The sequence below is a fragment of the Canis lupus genome, chromosome X, assembly GCF_011100685.1.
Source record: "Canis lupus familiaris isolate Mischka breed German Shepherd chromosome X, alternate assembly UU_Cfam_GSD_1.0, whole genome shotgun sequence".
Lineage (NCBI taxonomy): Eukaryota > Metazoa > Chordata > Mammalia > Carnivora > Canidae > Canis > Canis lupus.
This window is the reverse complement of record NC_049260.1, coordinates 99753624-99766636: the sequence shown is the minus strand read 5'-3', so window position 1 is coordinate 99766636 and position 13013 is coordinate 99753624.

The following is a 13013-nucleotide window of genomic DNA, read 5'->3' as shown; positions in this document are numbered from 1 at the left end:
TCATCACTTAGATAGCCTTTGGGTTTTTATAGGGGGAATTATCCTATATAAAGCTGTAGACTCAGTGTGAGTCTACATAGGAGTATACATCTCCTCCATGAGAGGAGATGAGTTTAGAATCTCCCTGTCACTATTTTAGCCAGAATCCTCAGCTATTTTCAGAGAGGTTTTCCTTAGTATATAAAATCTCAATAAATCCCCTCCAAATTCTTAGAGCTAATAAAAAGTTTAGCAAGCTTTCAGGATACACAAACAATAAACAAAAATCAGCTGTATTTCTAACACATGAAATAAACAATCTCAAATAAAATTAGAAAAAAATGGTTACAATAGCTTCAGAGGAATAAAATAGGACTGTTCTTAACAAAAAAGTTTAAAACCCATTTCTCAAAAAAAAAAAAAAAACCCATTTCTCAAAAACCATAAAACATTGTTGAAAAAAATTAAAGAAACCAAATAAATGGAAAGATATCCCATGCTTATATACCAGCAGATTTAATACTGTTAACATGGCAATACCCCCAAATTTATCTATGGATTCAATATAATTCACATAAAAATCCCAGTTAGACTTTTTGCAGAAATTGACAAATTTGTCATTTAATTAATATGGAAATTCAAGGGGCCAAAACTAGAAAAAAATCATGAAAAATAAGAACAACATTGAAAGATTCACATTTCCCAATTTCAAAACTTAACTACAAAACAATACTAACCAAGACAGTGTAGTTCTCAGATTCTTTCATAGGATATGGATAGATATATAGATACATGGAATGGAAATGAGAGTCCAGAAATAAAACCATGTACCTATGGCCAATTATTATAGTTTGTTTTCAATCACTTTACTGATAGATGATTGACATACAAAAAGTCATACATATTTAATGTATGCTACTTGACGAGTTTGAGAATTCATGAAGTTATCACCATCAGGGTCATAGATATATCTCTTATCTCCTAAAGTTTCCTCCTGTTCCATTACTATTATTATTATTACTATTATTATTATCTGTGTATGAGTCTGTGTGTTAAGAAAATTTAACATAAGATCTACCCAAAGAAAATTTAAGTATACGATGCAGTATTGTTAGCTCTAGGCACTATATTATATAATAGATCACAAGACTTGACACTTTGAATAAGCAAATGTGACCAATTTATTTTTCAAAAGAATGCCAAGGCTACTCAATTGGGAAAAGAATTTCATAACATTTTGTAAAATCTATTACAAATGGTGATGAGACAACTCTATATTTACCTGTAAAAGAACACAGATGAAAGTCTACTTCACCTCATATAAAATAATTAATTCAAAATTAATCAAAGGCATAAATGTAAGGGCTAAAAATATAAATTCTTAGAAGGAAACATGCTCTGCATGATCTTGGATTACGCAATGAATCTTTAAATATGATACTAGATCATTAACAACAAAGTAAAAACAATAAATAAATTGGACTTACCAATTAAAGCACTCCTTGCTGCAAGGAACATCATCAAGAATGTGAAATGGGTATATTTCCACAAAATAAACAAAAATTTTGCAAATCACATGTGTGATAATGGACTTATATTTAAATTATATAAAAGATATTCAGAAGACTGTAATAAAAATATTAATAACTCAACTACAAAATAAGCAAAGGACATGAATAGACATTTCTCCAAAGGAGCAATACAAATGTCCGATAAGTGTTAAAAAATGTTCAGCATCATTAGTCAGCAAGAAATTCCTTATAAAAAACCCATAATACTACTTAACACATGCTAGGATGGCTATGTTGAAAAAGACAAGTATTAGGGAACAATGGAACCTTCATATGATGTTAGTGGGAATGTAAAGTTATCTACGCACTTTGTAAAACAGTCTGGTCTAGTAGTTTCTGGAAATTTTATACAGTTAAACTATATGATTCAGCAATATCACTCTTAGTTATATACCTAGGAGAAATGAAAACATATGTCTATACAAAAACAATCTTGATGTCCATTAACTGAGAGTGGGAAAATGCAATGTAGTCTATTAATATAATAGAATATTAGTCAGCAATGAAAAGAAATGAAGTACAGACATGCTACAACATGGATGAACCTTGAAAACTTAATGCTAAGTGAAAGAAGCCAGTTGCAAAATACCACAAAATGTATAATACCACTTTTATCATATGTCAAATATATGTAAATGTATGGAAACAGAAAGTAGATTAGTGGTTTCCTAAGGCTGGGGTTGGGAGGATTAGGGAGAAATAAGAGTGATTGCTACCGGGTAAGGGGTTTCTCTTAGCAGTTACAGATATGTACTAATTTGATTGTGGTAAATGTTCAACTCTAAGAAAACACTACAATTAATTGAATTAAATACTTTAAAGGATGGAGTGTATAATATATAGAGTACATAAAAATAAACTTGTTATAAATGAAACAGAAATTTAAGGGAAAAAAAAGTTAACAAATCCTCAGTGTTCAATACAAGTATTAGCTTTCCTAGCAATCCCCACAGTATTTGGTTTGTACCCAAGAATATCAGTGTTGAAAGAAACTTTAGTGATAATATATTCCAATCATTTATTTTATAGAAGGAGACTTGAGGAAAAGAGCTGAAAAATATTTATTTGAAGCTGCAGAGCTTGCCTATTCCTCCATCATTTCTGTAGGATGCCTAGACCAGCCCATAAAACTAAGCTGGAACCCACATCGGGGTCCAAGTCCCTGCCTCGCTGTTTCGGGTACACTTGGTCCCAAGCTCAAGTTTGTAAATAAACCCTCATGTGTTTTCATAAAAAAAGAAGGCATAATATACAGGATGTGTTTACATTTAAAAAAAATCTCAGTGTGAGAAGCTCAAATCTGAACAGTATATAACACAGTTCAATAAATATTTATCAGTACTTACAGGTATTATATGTTGTACTAGTTGGTAGGTTATAGACATGAATATTGTATGATCTTTGTTCTCATGAAGTATAATGTCAAATTGGGGAGTTCAGAATGGCTGTTTTGCTCATTTTAAGTGCCTATTTTAGCCATTTTGGGCTACTATAACAAATTTACAAAGACTGAATATCTTAAACAACATACATTTGTTTCTAAGAGTTCTGGAGACTGGAAGTTTGAGTTCAGGGTGCCAGCATGCTCAGATTCTTATTAGTAAGTGCCCTCTTCCTAGTTTACAGAGCACCATCTTTTTCCTGTATCCTTGCAGGGTAGAAAAAGCTAGCTTGCTTTATGGCCTCTTTTTATAAGGGGACTGATCGCATTCATGAGGGTTCCAACCTCTCAAACTAATTACTTCTCAAAGGCCCACCTTTAAATACCATTACATTCAGATTAGGCATTTAACATATAAGCGTTGTAGGAAAACATTCAGTCCATTGCATTGCTTATCCAACAACAACAAAAAAAGATACCAATTATATCTGAATCTTTAGGAAAGTTTGCCCATGGGAAATAGATATTTATCAGTAATTAGCATAAAACTAGTAAATAAAACAGCAGAAAAGAAAAGGTGCAATGAAGTAGAGCATATAGGATGAGAAGATTATAAACCACATAATCCTGGAGAATGTCAATTTTTATGGGTCAATCAGCATATAGATGTATTACAATGATTATTTACACAGAAATACAATAAAAAACTATAGACACAAAAGGCATAGTCTGAAAAATAAATGTATACAATGTAATACTTGTACCAAATGTGTCAGAAAGGTAAATTTTAAAGTAAAATTATCTTTAAGAAGGACTAATTTATATAACTAGATCCTTGGGGCCTATACTGCATCTATACCCAGTGAATAAGATCAATTTTGCCAAGGATAATGCATTACTAAACAAAATAATAAGGATTTTAATTGTGATGTTGATAAGATTTAGACACTTATGAAACTATTATAAATTTCTGACAAGAAAAAAACAAAACACTTCTTATTAGATTACAACTCTAGACATATCCTTACACTTACTCTCTCTGAATCGACTTCTGTTCCTAGGTTTCTCAGTAATCAGTTATCTGGCTATAATAAAGATTTGTATCTATTTATATTTGGTATATTTTGGTAGATTGATAAATTCATAATATGTTATCCATTCTGAATACCTATGTGTACACTGTAATTATTAGTAAGGGTTTAAGTGCAGTTAAATATTTTAGAATATTTTAATAATTTTAATTTTAGAATACTTTAAGTTGGATGATCAGATGAACAGTAAGCTTTTTAATGAATATAGTTTAAATTATTTAATGTAAGTAGAATTTAAAACATAACTAGAATAACATTTTAATGTCCTTTACTATTTATTAACAAGTAAGCTACTCTGATGTTCCCCACTATTTAGTATGTACAAATCCCATCTTAATCATTGAGCATTATTCACTCTCATAATCATCTACCTAGATTTACACTCTGTCTACATTATTCTGGGAAATAATTCTAAAAGTACATTTGAGTGTTCAAGAACTAAGTGAGTTGCTTTGAAGATCTATTTGAAAATTGCTGGGATGCTTGGGTGGCTTAGCGGTTGAGCGTCTGCCTTCGGCCCAGGATCAAGTCCCACATCGGGCTCCCTGCATGGAGCCTGCTTCTCCCTCTGCCTGTCTCTGCCTCTCTCTCTGCGTCTTTCATAAAAAAATAAAATAAAACTTTAGATGCATAATCAAAATCAACTCATTATTTTACATGATTTGCATTTCACAGTGGCATATCTAAATCTGTAAGGCCCCAGACCCATATTAGAGAATCCTGGTTAAAAATCTATAGAACATAGTTTTCTATAGCTAAATCCAGGGAATTGCTTTATTGCTAAATCACCTTAATTTTATTGCTCTAGTTCTCTAGTTTGTTAAATTGTTTACCAAATAATGCAATCAAGCAGTGGAAGCTAATTACTGAATCCTATAAATAATAAGACAAATTGTAAAATGAAGCAATAAAAATGATCAATGGGAAAATAATTTAATTATGAATGCCAGTATGCTTTAACTATTTAGGTAACACACCTTTGAAAAGCAAGTAGCTTTTCAAAAAATATGATTTTGTACACTTGGTGAAAAAATTTTGTACGGAAATTTGAGGCATATTCTTTGGATGAAAAATATATGAAATACCTAATGAAATGTATTGCTGATTTTAGCATTAGTACTGTTGTTCTATGAGCGAAAATGACTAAATGGCTTCAATTATTTATTTTAAACTTTTTGGTTTATTAAATAATGTAGGTACATGTAATGTATTTCCAATTCTACAATTTTGAATGTTTGAACTTGCTTGGTGATGTGCAATGGATACAAAAGTGTGATACTAGAAACAATTTGAATCATGCTAATTAAGAATATATAAATTTGGATAAAAAAGAGCTGAAGTTAATCTGCCCACTGATTATATAAAAATATATAATATCATATACATCATTATCATATATACCAATATTTATTATATGTAATATATAAAGATAAACATATTTGTTATATTATGTATAACAATAATATATATAACTCGAGATAATATAGCTATTGTTATATATTATATAGTTATGTATATGTAATATACATTTAAAAAATCTTTTTGGGGCAGCCCAGGAGGCTCAGTGGTTTAGCGCCGCCTTCAGCCCAGGGCATGATCCTGGAGACCCGGGATCGAGTCCCATGTCAGGCTCCCTGCATGGAGCCTGTCTCTCTCTCTCTCTCTCTCTCTGAGTGTGTCCTATGAATAAATAAATAAAACCTTTAAAAAATAAAAAAAATAGTTTTGGATGCTATTTATTCATGTTTTATGAAGTAGAGGAAACATAGAACAGTTGTTGGGGTGGAGAGGTAGAAAGTAACATCTTTATCAAAAGATTAAATTGTCTTTCAACAGATTTGTTTTAAATAAGTATACATATAAACTTAAAAAGAAACACACAAAATGCAAAAATTATTTCAATCATTTTGAGATTTTGACTCTAGAAACAGTAACTCAACAAATGAGCTATCTTATTCTTAGCTCCAGATGGTAGGATAAATCGTTTTACTCTAGAAATCATGAACATGCTAAACAAAATATTTTATCCCTTAGACAAAGTAAATCCTACTAAGAAAACCTATGTGATATAGATCAAATTACTATCACATACACATACACAAATGCATATATACCTTCTCTCTCCTCTCTCTATTATTTATTCATCAGCAGTCATACAGCACTAATTGTGCAGTTCATAATGTGACTTAAAAACAGTGGCCTGAAATAGGTAAGATTTCTTTACAATTGTCTTTGGAGAATCCAGGATTGAACAGTTCTAGGCACAACTATTTGTCTTTGGCTCTTGAATAGGAAAAGAGGGTGTATTTTCATCTCATTTATGAACTTCTTCCTTCAAATCCCTATCATATTTCCCTACAACAGAGGCTAATGTTTATATACTGAATCTACCAGCTAAGATATTTTACCAATTGATGAATAATTATGACTTTATTAAAGGAACTACATTTTTCAAATTAAGAGTATACATATTTAAGAGTATTTATATCTCAAAACATTTATGAAGCATTTTTGGTACTAAGAAGATGTCCTTCCACTTGCTTCTGTAAAATTCTGAAAACGTTTTGTCTACAAACATGTATTTGGCTATCAGATTAAAATGACAGTAAAGGGAAATGACCTTTCCAAGTTAACATCTGGTTACATTTGGAGCTTAACACACATTTCTTGATATCCAAGAAACTTAATGCTGAGTGCTTTTCCCTTTATACCATATAGCTCCTTTATCTCATTCCAAATTCATGCTCTTTAATGACTCAACAAACCCATTTTAAAAATAGCACTTTAAAACATGAAGCATTGTCCATTTTATGCTGAATTAATTTAGGGATTTACATGAGACATTAATTTTGACATGTCTTATGTATAACTTCTCTTCAATATTTCCATCATCAGATTGCTCAACAATAATTGTTGAACACATTTACATGCAAAACTTTGCACCAGTTCTGCAGATAGGATATAAAAAATATAAATGGTCTTATCGGTGACCCCATGGAACTTTCAATCTAAAAAGACAGAACACATGCAAATGCTCCCACATTCTATAGCATTAAAAGGAAAGCCATTAACAATTGCAAACTATGATGAAGAATGTCAACATTTTATATAGCTCTCTCACTCAGCTAATATTTTTAAGTTCCTACCATGCTTTCGAAACTGTTAGTGCCTGGAGATAAGATAGTGAACAAGTTGCATATGGCACTTATATCTCAGGAGTTTACAATCCAGAAGATAACAAAAATAATTTTTAGAGTGTGATAAGAAATAATTCATAATGTTTTGTGACAGCATTAGCACAAGTAGCCAACACTTTCAGAGAAATAAGAGAAGGCTCTCCACAAAAAAAAAATAGTCTACGTATATGTTCTGCCACTAATAGTTTTTCTTTTTCCAGTCAAAAGTTAGGGAGGAAAAGTACTTACAAAGTCCTGAAGGCAAGAGAGTAGATAGAAGTATGACTACAATATAGGGTAGGTAGAAGGAATCTGTAGATGACTTTAGATAGAGAAGAATTAAAGCAATGTGTTTAAGTGCTTAAATATTGATGGACTTGGGTTTGAAACCCAAATCCGAAACAAACTGAGTGTATATTAGCAAGCTAAAGTTTTTTTCTAAACCACAATTGTTGTTTTAATCTGAAAAATTAAAAACAATTTTACCTATCAAATAGTTTTCATGTTAGAATTAAATAACACATTAGGTTCAAAGAGGAGGAGGCAAATAGTAAGCAGTCAATACAAGAAAGCTACTATTAAGGGCTTTTCTCTTAATCATGGGTACTGTGGTCTGCCACATTCCAAAGGAAATCACAATGATATTTTATAAGGTTCTTTTTACAGTGTCAGAGTAGTTTCAAGTATACAATATAGTGATTCAACAATTCTATATGTTACTCAGTTCTCATCATAATAAGTGTACTCTTAACCCCCTTTACCTATTTCACCCATCCCCCACCTACCTCCTCTCTAGGTAACCATCAGTTTGTTCTCTATAGTCAAGAGTCTGTTTCTTGGTTTGTCTCTTTTTTCTTTCTTTATTTGTTTTGTTTCTTAAATTCCACATTAGTGAAATCATGTGGCATTTGTCTTTTTCTACCTGACTTATTCCACTTAGCACTGTACTCTCTAGATCTATCCAAGTTTTGTTGCAAATGGCAAGATTTCATTCCTGTTTATGGCTGAGTAATATTCCAGTGTGTGTGTGTGTGTGTGTGTGTGTGTGTGTGTGTGTGTGAACACATGCCCACACACACACCATATCTTCTTTAAACACTCATCAGTTGATGGACACTTGGGCTGCTTCCATAATTTGGCTATGGTAAATAATGATGTAATAAATGTAGGAATGATAATATTCTTGTGAATTAGTATTTTTGTATACTTAAGGTAAACACCCAGGAATGCAATTACTAGATAATAGGATGTTTCTGTTTTTTATTCTTTGAGGAACCTCTACTGTTTTCTGCAATAGGTCTACTTGTTTGCATTCACACCAACAGTCCACAAGGGTTCCTTTTTCTCTACAGTCTTGTCAACACTTGCTTCTTGTGTTTTTGGGTTTACTCATTCTGACAGGCGTGAAGTAGTAGCTCATGGTGGTTTTGATTTATATTTCCCTGATGATGAGTGATGTTGAACAACTTTTCATGTGCCTTTTGGCCATCTGTATGTCTTCTTTGCAGAAATGTCTGTTCATGTCTGCCAACTATTTTTAACTGGATTATTTGGGGAGCTTTTGGCATTGAGTTTTATAAGTTCTTTATATATCTTGGATACTAACCCTTTATTTGATATGTCATTTGTAAATATCTTCTACCATTCAGTAGATTGCCTTTTAGTCTTGTTGACAGTTTTCCTTGCTGTGCAGAAGGTTTTTATTTTTTAGAACAGTTTACTTTTACATTTATATCCCTTGCCTCAGGAGACATACCTAGAAATAAGCTACTATGGATAATGTAAAATATATTACTGTTTGTGTTTTCTTTTAGGATTTTTATGGTTTCAGGTCTCACATTTAGGTTCTTAATCCATTTTGAGTTCATTTTTGTGTATGATGTGAAAAATGTTCCAGTTTCATTCTTTTGCATTCTTTTGTAGCTATCCAGTTTTCCCAAAACAACTTTTTGAAGAGACAATCTTTTTCCCTTGCATATTCTTTCCTCCTTTGTTAAAGCTTAGTTGACCATATAATCATGGAATTAATTCTTTCTAGTCTCTTCCATTGACTTAGGTGTTTATTTTTGTGCCAGTGCCTTATGGTTTTGATTACCATGGCTTTGTAATATATCTTAAAATCTGCAATTGTGATACCTCCAGTTTTGTTCTTTTTTTTCAAGACTGCCTTGGTCTTTGTAATTCCATACATGTTTTAGGATTATTTATTCTAGCATATACTACAGGTTTTTAAAACACTTCCTATTACTTTCTAAATGAATTTTGATAAGTATTGGCAAAGAATAATATTTCCTATGTCCGAGTTTCCCTGATAATACTCCAAAGAAAATGGAAATAATTTGCCATCTTACAATATTCCAAGACACCGCCCCCCTCAAAGACCTCAAATCATCAGGGAAATATAAATCAAAATCACAGTGAGATGTCAACTCACATCTGTCAGAATTATTAAAATCAAAAACACAAGAAACAATGAGTGCTGGCAAGAACGTGGAGAAAAAGGAACCCTGTGCACTGGTGTGAATGCAAAGTAATGCAACCACTGTGGAAATTGGTATGGAGATTCCTCAGATAATTAAATGTAAAAATACCATATGACCCAGTAATCCAGGAATTCCACTACTGGGTATTTACCTAAAGAAACAAAATAATGGTTACAAGAGAGGAGGTGGGTAAAGGGATTCCTTAACTAGGTGATGGTATTAAGGAATGCACTTGTGGTGAGCACTGTGGTGATGTAAGAGGATTAAGGAGTGCACTTATCATGATAAAAACTGAGTAATGTATAGAATTGTTGAATCATTATATTGTGTACCTGAAAATAAAACTGTATGTTAATTATACTTGAATTTAAAAAAATCCATTATAAAGTATTTCAGTAAGAGAAATTATTCCAAAAAGGTACTAGTTTCCTTCAAATTCTACTAAGTTTTTCTTCCTTCTCTGTATCAATACCAAGAATACAGATTCTATAATACATTATTGATCCATAGTATTTCTTGAATCTGAGACCCATCACAAGGCTAAACAAACTTAATTATTACAAAATTATTTGTTGTATTTCTGAAAGGCATTAAGTATATATCCAGTGAAGAAACAAAAGAAACACAAACTTCCTCTCTGATCAGCTTAATCATCTATCTCTAAACCATTTGTCTCAAACCAAAGCACAAAACAACTTGTGAGAATCCTTTAGAATTTCATCTAGAAGTTAAGCAGTGAGATACCACCTCACACCAGTGAGGATGGTGAAAATTAACAAGACAGGAAACAACAAACTTTGGAGAGAATGTGGAGAAAGGGGAACCCTCTTGCACTGTTGGCAGGAAAGTGAACTGGTGCAGCCACTCTGGAAAACTGCGTGGAGAGTTAAAAAATAGTTATAGTCAAAGAGTTAAAAATAGATCTGCCCTATGACCCAGCAATTGCACTTCTGGGGATTTACCCCAAAGATACAGATGCAGTGAAATGCTGGAACACCTGCACCCTAATGTTTATAGCAGCAATGTCCACAATAGCCAAACTGTGGAAGGAGCCTCAGTGTTCATTGAAAGATGAATGGATAAAGAAGATGTGGTCTATGTATACAATGGAATATTACTCAGCCATTAGAAATGACAAATACCCACCATTTGCTTCAACGTGGATGGAACTGGAGGGTATTACGCTGAGTGAAATAAGTCAATCGGAGAAGGACAAACATTATATGGTCTCATTCATTTGGGGAATATAAAAAGTAGTGAAGGGGAATAAAGGGGAAAGGAGACAAAATGAGTTGGAAATATCCGTGAGGGTGACAAAACATGAGAGACAGCTAACTCTGGGGAACAAACAAGGGGTAGTGGAAAGGGAGGTGGGCAGGGGGTTGGGGTGACTGGGTGAGGGGCACTGAGGGGGACACTTGGTGGGATGAGCACTGGGTGTTATGCTAAATGTTGACAAATTGAACTACAATAAAAAAAATAGAAGTTAAGCAGTGGTTATCACCCAGGTTAAGAAATAAGAATGCCAAAGCAATGACAGAAAAAAATCGCATAATTCTATGAGTAAAATCTCCACACCTCTGGTGACAATTTAAAAGGAAGACAGTTACTGGCTAGTGCTTATTTTCCCTTCCATCTAGAAAAGAAATGTTAACTTCCAGACAAATACCAATGGTATTGATGATCTCACAAGCCAACAGGCAAACTGCTAACCTGGGGGATATCATCCTTCTCTTGGCACAAATGTCAAAAGCAAATAAGAATATCCTCATATGGTTAAGTTAAAGATAGTATGCATGGTGGATAAGAAAATAGGCTTTGAAATCAGTCTCACTTTTAATATCAGATTGCAGGCTTATTAGCCTGGTTTCCTCACCTATAAAATGTGAATAATAAAGGCACTTGCCTCTTAGGATAATTGTTTGCAGTAAATAAGATAATAAATGAAAGGTGCTTATTGGAGTGTATGGCACACAATAAATAATAATTAACTTTTTTTACTACCTTAAAAAAGAATGACTGAATAATAACAAGACAGACTACAGTTGTTATCTGGGTCAGCTCATAGCTTCTTGGTAAATCTGGGCCTCAGGCAAAATGTGTTTATAGGCCAACAAGTCAGCATGGCAACTCCAGTTTACAGTGAAAACAATCTCCACTAATTAGGATTCATCAGTGTTAATATCCTAGGGACATACCATTGTCTCTGCTAGATCTAGAGTCTTAGCTAGACTGCTTAGGTTCTTACCATGTGTGGACTGGATAAAAACTCAGCACAGCACAATGATATGGGATATTTATATGTTGACAAAGATTAGAATCCTGATGGTCCAGAGCACTTACCAATATTAAGAAAAGTAGTTAATAGTGAGTCACAGACCTACACTGTCCCACATTTTTATCAATCCATTGGATAAAAATCTAAATGGTAGCCCGGTGCAAAAGGAAGGGAAAGAGAATAGTAAACCAAGAAATAGGCTCTTAACTACAGAGAACAAAATGATGGTTACAAGAGAGGTGGTGGATGAAGGTATGGGTTAACTAGGTGGTGGGAATTAAGGAATTCACTTGTGGTAAGCACTATGGTGATGTATAGAAGTGTTGAATCACCATATTGTACATATAAAACTAATATTACACTGTATGCTAACTGGAATTTAAATAAAACATACATACATACATACATACATACATACATGGCAACCTGGTCAAATCAGGAAAATTACACAAACCAGTATAGTGGAGTCATTAAGGGCATTGGTTCGGAGTTACCCAGGTGTGGGTGTAGTTCTGTTGAATTCCCCAAACCATTCCTACTGGCTTAGAATTGTGACTCTGTCCATTATTAGCTAGCTGTGTGACTACAGGCAGGCCATTTAATCTCATCGGAAAACAGAGGTAGTGATAGAAGCCACCGCATAGGTTTGTTTGGGAAGATGACTTGAGACTCCAGGTGAAAGCTTTTGTTCTTGTGCCTCACACATGTCAATGACACAAAAGTTATTCTTATTGTGCATGCACACACACATGAAAGCATGCATGAATTCAGCTTCATGGTAGGTACAGAAGAACACAAATAAATAGAGTCGTTCATAACACTTCCCATTTGTTACTTGGGGAAAGGGAAGCAGGGAATAGAATTAAGAAAGGGGGAAAGAGAGAACAGCCTGGATTGCTCAGCGGTTTGGCGCCGCGTTCAGTCCAGGGCCTGATCCTGGAGACCCAGGATTGAGTCCCATGTTAGGCTCCCTGTATGGAGCCTGCTTCTCCCTCCGCCTGTGTCTTTGTCTTTCTTTCTCTCTCTCTCTCTCTCTCTGTCTTTCATGAATAAA